Here is a 13767-nt window from a genome sequence, read left to right on the forward strand (position 1 = left end):
ATGAATGTTTACCGGATAAGGCAGTAAACACTGGGGTACAGACCTGAATTTTGTGATGAATCTTCCAAATAGTGTTCATCCAGCGCAATGTCAAATGAACTTTGCAGTCTTTCTTTACTTCCTCTGCAACTGCAGATACATGTTCTATGTATCTGTTATCTCAGTTCCACTGGGCAGTGTGGCCCAGTGGTTAGAGCACTTTCCTTGAGATCCGGGGATCCCGGGTTCAAGACCCGCTCTGACCACTCACTGAATTTGTTCTTGGTAGTCCCTGGTGCAGCTTTCCAGCTGCACGTGTAAATAGCCAACTGGTTTGCCTCCGGCTAGTTGGGGTTCTTAACAGTTGTTGTTGTGTTCTGTTGTTTCGTTGATTGTTTCATTGGCCCTGAAAAGCCTCTATGGGGAGCGGTCAATTAAGTATGTAATGTAATGTAAACAGAAAACATGTGATCCACCAGATTTCGCAGCTCGCTGTAGCAAGCCTCGAGTATTTCTTTGATTAGCTTTCCACGGTTTTCCAAATGTTTCATGACTGGATGTTTAGAAAGCTGTTCCAATACGAATTTCCAGCACATGGGACGTTTAGCCCCTACTTTCATCAAAATTTCGTCTAGTTCCTTTTTTGTCCGCATATTTTTTCGCTTTTTATTTTGATCTCCGCCGCAATTTGCTTGATGCTTTTTGGTGTTTTTGTTTGAATTCCTGCTCGATGTTGCTTCACTAGTACTGGGATGGACGTGTGGCTGCTTCGATTTTTTTCTTCAACGATTAATATTCCCTTCTCTCTGTTTGCTTTTTGCTTTAGGTTTCTTTCTTCCACCTTTACTGTTGTTGCTGTGATCGTACGTAGCGCTTGATGAACTTGAAAGCTCACTTTCAGGATTGCTGTCCGCGCCGGACATGAATTCCTCCTCAAAGTCTGATATTTCATCGAGCGAATCATTCCACTCCAAGGAAATTAAGGAATCAACCTCACAATCAAGATTATCTGCATCATCTTTTACGATAAAACCTTTCCCGTACATAACAAAATTGCTCTCATCGATAAAACGCACCTCCACGCTTGACGCCATTTTTCTGTTACATCCTTTCACCGAATAAAAGTTTGAGGACACCTCTCAGAAAACTAACTTCCGACTAATCCACGGGTCTAAAAATAACTTTAGTGAAATTCACATATCCCAAGGGCCAGAGTGGGCGTTTCAGTCTCTGCCCCATTATGGCTCTTGAGTTGCAGCCATAACTAAAAGGAACTGGCGTGGGAAAGAAACAATCTCTAGACTTCATTTCTCTGTCTAACTCTTAAAGAGAAGTTCCTCATGGTCTGAATACCCTTGAAACTTGGTTTGCAACAAAAGGACTTGAGTGGACGATTTGGAGTATCCACTGTATCTCACGTTTTCACATCATGGGTTAACCTCGTTTGTTGAACTTAAAGCTCTGTGGAAGTTGCCCGCATTCACGTCTCAGAAAAGGCAAAACACTTAAATTCCTTCCTCTTCTTCAAGCTATGCATTCTAAATGCAAATTCCATCTTTAGCAGTGAGGGTGTAAGTTCAGTTCAGGTTATTCAGGGGCTGAAAACAATACTTTATCCCAAGGGAAAATCAACTTGGTTTCTTCAATTTCCCATTTTAAACTTAAAATTTGATCTACAAACTGCAGGTTGAATATCCAGCGAAATCACCAATTTATCTAAGATATGATTTAGGAGTTGAAATGTTACGAACAAAGAAAACGCTTTACTCCAAAGTGAATCTGCAGACAATGCTCACTTGGTCTGTCATCACCAGATAGTACAGTGAGAAACACAGAAACATCCTTCTTCCAGTGCAGAAGTAGAACGGGGCTTCAGCCAACTCAAAATCCTAAAGAGTGACATTCGCTCTATCTTGAAAGAGGAAGGCCTTCACGATTTACTGGCAGTTAAAACGTTTGAGTGGTGATGTGCAGAACTTCGACCAAAGGCCAGCCATTGAGCTGTGGTGCACACAAGTGTCAGGGCAAGACGCCCCCTCCTAATGGACAGTCCACCTAACAGAGTGTCTTCAACAACTGTTGTCGTTTCAGGTTTAGCTACCCCAACTCGTGTAGGAGTAACAACAGCAGAAACGACCTACAACGCAGCCGTTTCGTCTCCATTACCTGCCGCATCTACACCCTTGGCTCTAGTTTCAAACGTTAAAACAGAAGTGACCCCAAACTCATCAGAAGAAAATGATCATGCCCCTGAGCTAATTGCCTGCACAGATTATGAGGATGGTGAAGAAAAAGATTCTGGAGTAGAGGACAATGATAGTAACAAAGACGAACGTTTGGTTGATAAGCTAATCCACAAATACCAGTAAAACTCATTTGGATTGCCAAGATAAATTTCATTGTCAATGTCACTGCTCATTTATATGAAGAATGCTGTATACGATATATACCTACTGAGAACACTTTGTTCCGTTGACAATTGTAACTAATTCAATTAATTAGTGAGTAATCAATTTCTGCGTAAGTTGATTTTTTTAGTTGTTTTACCGTTAAAATCAGTTACAGGCACATTCTTGTAAATGTAGTGGAAATCCAGGGCCACTTAATTTTGACCTGGGCGACTACGAAATCAAGGAAACTTGCTGGCCACCAAGTACTGGAGTTAATTTTCAGCCCTGTGTATGAAGAAAGTCACAGCCCCAGAGTTCATGTGGAAAATCAAGACTAGGGAAAGACAAAGGTTAACCTCCATGTTGATGGTCAGCAAAATGGTCCACATGTTGTTTGCATTGTCTGGATTGCGTAAAGAGGCAACAGAAGATGTAACAAAGTTAAGTCATGACACAATCTCAAAAACTCATCAACATTAATGCCATCGAAATATAGAGAAGTGGGGCTGAAACACACCGTGTTGCAGTTGACATTACCTCTGTTATAATTAACTGAAGTACAAGTCTTGATAGTGTTGTATTGCTTGCATTTCTTATAAGTTTATTTGATGAAGGAGGAGGCAGTGTGGCTTGAAGAAGACATTGATTCTACTGAAGTGCCACTTTGCTCAATATTCTTGTTTGTTGCTTTTGACAAATATTCAAAGCTAGTTTAAACAAATATGCTACTTATAGCAGGAAGGAGGTTTTCAGTGTTCCTATACATTCAAGACCATGATGACCTAAACATAAGACACTGTTAACGTTATGTTGCAGAGGAACATACTAGTGTAATTTCTGACTGCATTATGTTACAGTTCTTATGCAGCCAATGTTAAGATTGGTTGTCATTGGTTGCTGTCATGTGACCACGTGATTTTGATGTGAAGTTAAAGTACTTTCACTCTCGAATAAACTCTTAGAAACCTCGCTTCTGTATCTGTGTCTGTTACTCATAACATGGTACCAGGAGAACTCAACTCTCAATTACGACATGGAACGAATTAAACCTCCCTCAGATTTAGATATTGATAACCTCAACCTTTCCGATGTGTGGAAAGAATGGAAAGAAGCATGGGAATTGTACCAGATATTGAGTGGCCTGTACGAAAAGGACGACAGTGTGCTGATAACGACCATTTAAAGGAATGGAAGCAAGACCCGTCCTGTCAACACTACCAAACGTGACAGCAAATGTCAACAAATGCCATTCTTCATTTGCTTAATAGAAGGAAGAAGTATTCTACCCAAAATTTGCCAAACCACTCGAACTTATTGAATATTCAAGACAGAATCAATGAAATCAAGAGCGTGACGACAACAACAGACAAGCGACAAAAATCGAATTCTGGCTCGAAACTGAGAGTTGCACATCTCAATACGAGATCTTTAAAAAACAGAATCCATATTGTGCAGATGCGAGAGCTAATGCGGAAGAAAAACTATGATGTCTTGGCTGTTATGATGGCCAACAGTTTGTTGCAGACCTGTCATAGCCATCTTCTCATCAACCCACACAAGACTAAACTCTTAGTCATGGGGACTCGTCAAATGCTACAAAAACTTCCAGACTTCCGATCACACTACTGGGAACGGAAATTGCTCCAAGTGCTTCCACTCGAGATCTTGCCATGCAAGTAGATGCAACTCTTAGCTATAATGAACATGTCACTAATATCACGTCAACCTGTATGGCTAGTCTATGTCAAATTAACAGGATCAAGCATCTTCTCGAATCGAGAACTTTAGAGAACGTTATGGCCTAACACTAGCAAGACCAATGTAAGGAAGTTACAGAAGAGCCAGAACTTTGCGACCAGAATCGTTACAGGAACAAGAAAGTACAAACATATAACACCGGTATTGAACGATCTCAGATGGCTCTCAGTGCCTGCAATGCTGGCATTTTATGATGCAATTTTAACTTTTAAATGTTTAAGGGGATTAGCCCCAAAGTATCTTAGCTCACGCTTTAATATGCGTGCTTCTGTTCATGGGAGAAACACAAGAAATAAGAACAAGTTAGACATCCCAGCGTTCAATACAGCTGCTGGTCAGCGTTCTTTCATATATCGAGCGGTGAAATGCTGGAACACGCCCTCTGAAGAAATTATTAAATGTGAAAGCTTACACAATTTTAAATCTAAAGCTAAGAGTCATTTTTATACAGTTTTTAAATGAATCAACTATATGTATTCTTATAGTTTCATATTATTGTACATACGTTTTAGATTTAGTTATTCACTAATTTTTGTAAATTATTGCGGAAGAACCCTTTGGGAGCATTAATAAAGTCATTAAGTATTAAGTATGTCAGAGACAGATCTGGCCGAGGTATTCTAACAGCGCTAGAAACGTATTGTGTTCTACAAAAAACACCACCTACAAATGATATGTCTTCAGAATGACATCCCATGAGGACGGATGTTTGACATAGTTGTCACAGATCTAAGACGAAGGGCCGAATACTGTGATTTTGGAGCACTTAAAAGATTCCTTGATCAGTGATCAGGTTGTGGTAGGAACCAACGATCCCAAGCTGCGAAAGAGACTACTCCATAAAACGGATTTGACACCCAAGAAAGCAATTAAACTGTGCAGATTCACGGAACAGTCCTAGGAACAATCAAGAATTTTCAACCCACAGACTGCCCAAGCAAGTAGTATTGACAGTGTGAAGAAGACCCAGGCGCATCAAGAAGCCAGAAAATCAAATTCCAATGACTTTCAGAGGATACTCAAATACAAGTTCTACAGATCTTATCACGATACAGGAAATTGTCTGGCCTATGGAGCAACCTGGAAGAAATATAATGGGCGAAACCACTGTGCTCGCTGCTGCTTAAGACCAAAGACAAATGCCACTCTTAACCTTAAATTATACCATAGAGCAAGTAGATCTCAGTGTTTATTTATAATAATAATAATAATAATAATAATAATAATAATATCAATTGAGCGTCAAAAGTAATTAGGTAATTACTTTGGTTTATGATTACTTCACTCAGTGATTTGTTCAAAGTTCTTGCGCCACTTTTTCAACCAATCAGACGTGAAACCAAAACCAAAAGTGGCTTGCGTGTGCACATTTTCCTGCGCTTTGTGTCGGCTAAGTTTTGATTGGTTTACTGGATTGTCTCAGTCCTTTTTGATTGGCCAAAGTAATTACTTTGGTTTTGGTTTTACGACACTCATTCGAAAACCGCTCTAATAATAATAATAATACCTTTATTACTTATATAGCGCAAAAATTCATTTATTTAACAATTCACCAACCATCACAAAAATAAGGTGGCAAGATGATAGTAGGGGGAAATTCAATTTCTTTTGTAAGACTACCCCCTCCTGACACAGTCACAGTCACACTCACACACAAATGAATAAACACCGAACTACTAAGGATAATTATGTAATTTGCTTGTAGCTATAGCTTTAAATACCAGTAGAACGGAGCACTGACAGAGGGAGGGGGGTAAAGGGTGCACCATCGGCTTCCACTGATACCAGCCTTGTAGCTGAAGGAACTACCAATGTTAAATAAAGTTACTTTACCTTTTACCTTTAATGGTACTTTGAGAGTGTGCTTAGACCCGCCAGATCTTACCATATTTAAAGCAGAAATTTTCCAAACCACCCACACATGCCATCCCTTCACCTGAAGAATTGGTTGGTATGTTTTTTAAATAGTTTGCGCCTCAAGAGAACCCTAACGGTTTTGCTGTCCTTCCTTTCATCAGCGGTGTTAACGCAACCCCTAACAAGAATTCTTCGAAGGCACGATATTTGAGTTGTAAATAAGCCCCTCAAGACTTTGGAACAAGAATTCCTTTCTCCTAAATTCAGATCACCTATTGAACACCAACCCAACGTGGTTTATAAAATACCCTGTGCCGATTGTGATTGGTGTTATATAGGTGAAACTGGCTGTTGCTTTGAACCCCGCAAGAAAGGACACTTTAGGAATGTAAAAACATGTGCTAATGGGTCAAACATTACGAAACATGTGTGGTCTTTCGGTCATCGCATTGATTCAATCATTCTCGAGTTATCGACAAAGGCTCTTTTCACATTAGAAAAACTCTAGAGGCCTGGTACACCTCTCCTACCAAGCATGCTGACAATAACTCTCAGCCCATTCCTAATCAGTACAGCATTCTTTTTAAACAATAGCCACCCTTTTTTTTTTCATACTTTTACTCTGTTCTTTTCATTACTTTTATCTCGCCTTTTCTGTATAAATTTCACTAATTTACATTCAATGTTATATCCGTGGAAGGCGGTAGATCGACAGCCGAAAGCTTATATTTCTTTTCAAAATTTTTAGCCAGAGAACGTATTTTATTGTATTTTAATATAATCATTGGATGCAAAAATGAGAAAGATCATGATTTGGTCCTCCGCAAGGTTTTAATCAGAGAAAGTGAAGGCAACATAAAATTAAACGGTGTGAAAATCCAGTTCTGTGTTCCCCACGTTAAGTACATGGGTCAAGTAATAAGGGGCTAAGGGTTTTCACCAGATGCAGAGAAACTTTCTGCGTTTCATAAGATGCCAACCCCATCATGCAAACAAGACCTTCAAAGGATGTTACGCATGATAAACTATCTTGCAAAGCATATTGCCAACATGTCTGAATTAACTGAGCATGACAGTGCATTTGACAAATTCAAATCAGTTTTGAGTCATTGACCAAATTTTATGACAAATTTGCCAACCACAATGTAAGTTTTTTTTAAAAACGATTTTGAAGCCAGTGAAAGTGGTTTAGGGGCATGCTTGATGCAACAAGGTCAACCAGTAGCATATGCATCACGTGCATTGTCAAATTCTGAGATCAATTATGCCCCTATAGAACAGGGAATGTAGGCAATGGTTTTTGGTGTGACAGATTTAACATGTACATACATGGGGCCAACTTCGAAGTAAATTCTGACCATAAGCCCTTTAAGAGTGTTTTCAAAAAGCTGCTTTTCAAAGTGCCCCTGTCGCTTGCAAAGAATGAGGCTTCGGGTTCAAAATTACAATGTCTAAGTGAGGTATGTTCCGAGCAGGTTTCTTTATATTGTGGATACCCTCTCTAGAGCGCACAGTCAATCGTGTGTTTCTAAAGAGAATGATATGCATCAAGACAGAGTTTTTTATTTACAGTGTTATTGCAAACCTCCCAATCTCAGATGCCAAATTTATAGAGCTCTGCAAAATAAATTGCAGTGACCCGATCATGAAAGTTTTACACCAGTATACCAGTATTCCATTGGCATGGAGAAAAGACATATTCCAGAAATTGCACATTAGTCATTGTGGGATTCTCACAAGCAAAGTTAATGCTTGCATGACAGTTTTTTGACCTCGCATGACCAAGGAAATTGAAAGAATAGTTGCAAGCTGTGATACATGTAAGTGCATGAAACACTAAAGAAATCAACCAAAAGAACCCATTCGGCTTAATCGCAGCCCGACATGTTGGATGCAACATTACCATTTTTATAAGGTCACAATAGTAGCAAATATGACAAATACTGTATTACTTTTTTAAAAGACATGTTTCGGCATGCTTATGCCATCATCAGTTTAATGAGTTCCTCAGTGTGAACAGTTATATAGTCTACGGGTAGATGAGAAAATTATTACATGACGTAATACAAAAGCGGGTACTATTTACAGCGTGACAACAAACATCAAGGTGTAAACTAATACGTGAGAAAAGTGTTGTAATGCTGCAATTGTTTCTTAAGTTCCAGTTTGATCTTATTTATATAAAAAGCTTCTTTGAGTTTTAAATCAATTGAGTTGCTGGCAGAATCCAGAATACTAAAGCACGAAGGGGAGCATTTGTTCTTACATAAAGGAGATGTGTTGAAATGCTTAAAAATATGCGAGTTTTTATCGCTTTCCGTGTGTTCCTTTATCCTGGTAGAAAAGTGGCGACTAGTTTCGCCAATATAACGGGAATTACAACCTGCACAAGAAAATTGGTAAACTACCATGGATTTTAGAGCAACAGGAGTACGATCTTTAACACTAAACAGGTTTTTAATTTTGAAAACTAATTTGATAGTTAGGTCAGACTTGCAAAAGCGCTTAGTAAGTTGTCGGAGTTTAAGTTTCACTATTTTGAAATAATGGCCGACAAAAGGGAGTTTAAAATAGTGTGTATTATTAACGCGTATGATAAACGTGTATTATTAACAAACGTAATAAACTTTCTGACACCTTGAAACGTAATTCATTTCCCTCGCACATTATTGACAGAACCAAGCGGTATCTCGACGGGTCTTTTTCTCAAAAAAGCCGCGACACTAATGATGACAACAATATACGTTGTCTGTTTCCTACAGCAATTACCATTTTTCACGTGAAATCGAAGCCATGCTTGTTAAAACAATTATGGCGAAGTCGACCAGTACTTCAATTTCGTCAGAGTTTCGGCACTGCAATTTGGTGGATATACCGTTGACCACAAGCGCCTTTATTGAAAAAATGGCTGGTGAAAACCTTCCAGTGAAGGTGACATTGACAGAGGGTATAAATTCAATATGTAATCACCACGAAAATCGTTACTCATGCCTTCTTTAGCAATAAAAGTTTGGAGTCTGGTTGAAACAAATGTAAAATGTTTCATTTTCCACAGTTAAGCTTGCTAAGGAAGAGGAGGGAATTATGGTAGGAGCAACTGCTTCAGAAGCATGAAGATGAATGAAGAGCCCAACAGACTTCATGTGTATTCAAGCGAGAAAACGAAGTCGCAGTGGAGTCATTTGTGTGCAGCTGTGCAGCCAGTCAGGGCCTCCGCCACCACGTTATACCCTGCTTCATTAACAAATTCTCGGGTTGAAAAGTGTACAGCCTGTTGTTTCTAAAACCTCCAAACCACAAGTCAACTTCTCAACAAAATTGTTTTAAAAAGTACAAACTACTGGTTTCCTTTTTTACGTGAGTTATTGGGTGTACATCACGCTTACATGTTATTGTTTCAAATACTTGCAAAAGATCTTACTTAAATTAATTAGAGCACAAGTGAAGAAGGCCAACTTTGGTTTTAGCCCAAAAAAATGAGTACCTCTTGTCATGCCTTCTTTAACATTCGTTAATTATTCATTTCTAGACTTGGCATATTCCTTCCAGAGCCGAGGGAAATAGTCCAACGCCAGTTATGGATGTTGTGATCCAGAAGGCTGAGAACCCTTCTCAGCAACCTACCCAGGTTCAGAAAAAATGGAAAGTGTTGGGGGCTTCTTGTACCGTGTACAAACCTTTGGAGGAACAGCTTGCTTCCCTCAATCTAACAAGTACGCTCGGCCCATTATTTAAAGAGCTTGACCCCGGCCCTGGGATTTTGAGGATTTGGCCTGACAAAGATGATGAGATTCCTCTAGTTGAGACAAAGTATGGGTTGGTTCCACGGGGGTATGTTCTCTCCAGCAACCAGCAGCAAACAAGTAAAAGCTCTGAGGACCTCGCACATCCAGTGCCAAATTTTGACTTGCCAGATTTAGGGTTCCAGCCAACTGCCTTGCTGAGAAATAGCTGCTGCACTTCAATACCCTTGCAGTACAGTATCTTTGGATCAAGCCCTTCAATATGAATGAATGACGAGACCAATCACTGTCTCGGGACTGGCATCGCTTAAGAAAGTACCGCTTGACCGCTTCAAATTTTAAAGTAATCTGTTCCCGAAGGAAAGATCACAAGACCGTTTCATCCCGTCTGCTGCGAGAAAAAACCACTGTCATGAGATATGGCATTCAGCATGCAGTTCAATTTGAAAGGGCTGTTTATCCAGTTGGTTTTGTTATCAATCCTTCCTTACTGCACCTTGAGTTTATATGACCCTTCTGAAAATGAGCAATAGGAATTATTAGCGGAGCTCAGGCGTGCAAAGTACGCCAGCGGAACACCATGGGTAAGCTTTTTTGGAAAATTTATTCACACTCCTACAGACTACCAATGAAGAACACCGTAAAGCTGAGAAAAACAGAGCAAGAGACAAAACACTTATTTACAGGTACAGCTTTCAGGTAATGTTCTCCTTCTTAAATTAACGCATGCCTCGCTGCCTCATATTTCATAAACCTAAAAGACGAAGGCGTGAAAACGTTTATAAGTCCTTGGTGACACATTTATAGGCTTTTTGTGTGAAGTCGACGTCCAGTCGTGAGCTGCTTTATTTGCCTGTGAAATTGCAGTCAAGTAACGAATTTACTGCTTTTTTTAACTGGTACGATTTTTGCTGTTGTTCTAAACTGAAGAGAGAGGGTGTAAAGATTATCACTCAAACGGAAAATGTAGTAAAAGAGATTACTGTGCACGTAATTTCAGTTTTAGTTGTTGATTAAAATTGTTGGTTATTGTTTGCAAGGCTTGTTTGTTTACTGCTGTCAGCTCAGCGCTTTTGATCACTGTAAACTTTGTACGAGAAGCACATGTTGTTATGCAGGGAACCATATTCTTCGTCGTCATCCGGTCGTCCGTGACGACTAAAAGTCGTGTTGATGACCAAAACAATATGAACTCGTCGGTTGGATGACTTTATGTAGAACCTATCAAAAAAGATTTCTTTAAATTTTCTTAGAGTTACCTGCATTCGGACCATTTGTCGTCCATTCAAAGAACTTTCAGAAAGCAGAGAAAGATTTGCAGCACCTTTCTTTCGCAATAAAATCATAGTCTGGTCTGCCATCTTGGATAATGCGGTATTTTCAATGATATCAGTGCATGCTCAATTTTCATTTTGTCAACCGCTGATGCTCTGTACTGTGTCTGCATATAAGCATGTGGCGTTATATTGCCGGTGTATCAACGCCTCCACCCAAGAAGAAAAAAGTTAATAATAACAATACACACTTGGAAAAAAGCACCCGATACGAGCAAGAAAGCACACCTTTCAGCCTCCATGGAAGATGAATAGCCCATGGCTTTCATTTGTAGCTGGAACATCCGCCAACTCCAAAACATCTTCTGCGACCACAACTAAGGACGCAATGTTCTGCGAGACTTGTGAGACTTGCAAGACGGTAGCAAAAATAGACAAGGCAGTTTCCCATAGAAATCTTTTTGTAAAAGGATGCTGTTCACTTTGTCTGGAATCAGTCAAGATTCACGAAACATTGGCCAACCACGTCAAGGCAACGACAATTCTTTCTGCCAGGTCACGGCTGGAGACAACTACCGCCTACAAAATGAAATGTACCTTAAAATAAGGACACTCTAGAAAAGCTTAGCAAGTTGTTTCGCACTTGCCATGTATTGGCAATACACAACCAACCATACTCAGACTATAAGTGGCACTCCGATCAGATGAGGCAAAAGGCGTAGGTCTGTGCAAAACTTACCGGACGACTGAATATGCCAAAGTGTTCACATACTTTATTGCCAACGTTGAACACAATAAGGTAGCCGTACAAATTAACAATGCCCAGTTTGTAACAGTTCTCAGCGACGGATCAACGGATCAAGTGTGACAGATGTGTAACAGGAGATGTTCTTTGTAAGAACATGCTATGCTGGTAGAATTTCAGTTTTATTTGCTGGAATTAAACAAGTCGAGAACCCTTTGGGAGCATTAATAAAGTCATTAAGTATTAAGTATGTCAGAGACAGATCTGGCCGAGGTATTCTAACAGCGCTAGAAACGTATTGTGTTCTACAAAAAACACCACCTACAAATGATATGTCTTCAGAATGACATCCCATGAGGACGGATGTTTGACATAGTTGTCACAGATCTAAGACGAAGGGCCGAATACTGTGATTTTGGAGCACTTAAAAGATTCCTTGATCAGTGATCAGGTTGTGGTAGGAACCAACGATCCCAAGCTGCGAAAGAGACTACTCCATAAAACGGATTTGACACCCAAGAAAGCAATTAAACTGTGCAGATTCACGGAACAGTCCTAGGAACAATCAAGAATTTTCAACCCACAGACTGCCCAAGCAAGTAGTATTGACAGTGTGAAGAAGACCCAGGCGCATCAAGAAGCCAGAAAATCAAATTCCAATGACTTTCAGAGGATACTCAAATACAAGTTCTACAGATCTTATCACGATACAGGAAATTGTCTGGCCTATGGAGCAACCTGGAAGAAATATAATGGGCGAAACCACTGTGCTCGCTGCTGCTTAAGACCAAAGACAAATGCCACTCTTAACCTTAAATTATACCATAGAGCAAGTAGATCTCAGTGTTTATTTATAATAATAATAATAATAATAATAATAATAATATCAATTGAGCGTCAAAAGTAATTAGGTAATTACTTTGGTTTATGATTACTTCACTCAGTGATTTGTTCAAAGTTCTTGCGCCACTTTTTCAACCAATCAGACGTGAAACCAAAACCAAAAGTGGCTTGCGTGTGCACATTTTCCTGCGCTTTGTGTCGGCTAAGTTTTGATTGGTTTACTGGATTGTCTCAGTCCTTTTTGATTGGCCAAAGTAATTACTTTGGTTTTGGTTTTACGACACTCATTCGAAAACCGCTCTAATAATAATAATAATACCTTTATTACTTATATAGCGCAAAAATTCATTTATTTAACAATTCACCAACCATCACAAAAATAAGGTGGCAAGATGATAGTAGGGGGAAATTCAATTTCTTTTGTAAGACTACCCCCTCCTGACACAGTCACAGTCACACTCACACACAAATGAATAAACACCGAACTACTAAGGATAATTATGTAATTTGCTTGTAGCTATAGCTTTAAATACCAGTAGAACGGAGCACTGACAGAGGGAGGGGGGTAAAGGGTGCACCATCGGCTTCCACTGATACCAGCCTTGTAGCTGAAGGAACTACCAATGTTAAATAAAGTTACTTTACCTTTTACCTTTAATGGTACTTTGAGAGTGTGCTTAGACCCGCCAGATCTTACCATATTTAAAGCAGAAATTTTCCAAACCACCCACACATGCCATCCCTTCACCTGAAGAATTGGTTGGTATGTTTTTTAAATAGTTTGCGCCTCAAGAGAACCCTAACGGTTTTGCTGTCCTTCCTTTCATCAGCGGTGTTAACGCAACCCCTAACAAGAATTCTTCGAAGGCACGATATTTGAGTTGTAAATAAGCCCCTCAAGACTTTGGAACAAGAATTCCTTTCTCCTAAATTCAGATCACCTATTGAACACCAACCCAACGTGGTTTATAAAATACCCTGTGCCGATTGTGATTGGTGTTATATAGGTGAAACTGGCTGTTGCTTTGAACCCCGCAAGAAAGGACACTTTAGGAATGTAAAAACATGTGCTAATGGGTCAAACATTACGAAACATGTGTGGTCTTTCGGTCATCGCATTGATTCAATCATTCTCGAGTTATCGACAAAGGCTCTTTTCACATTAGAAAAACTCTAGA

This window comes from Montipora foliosa, chromosome 2 (genome assembly GCF_036669935.1).
Source record: "Montipora foliosa isolate CH-2021 chromosome 2, ASM3666993v2, whole genome shotgun sequence".
Taxonomy (NCBI): Eukaryota; Metazoa; Cnidaria; class Anthozoa; order Scleractinia; family Acroporidae; genus Montipora; species Montipora foliosa.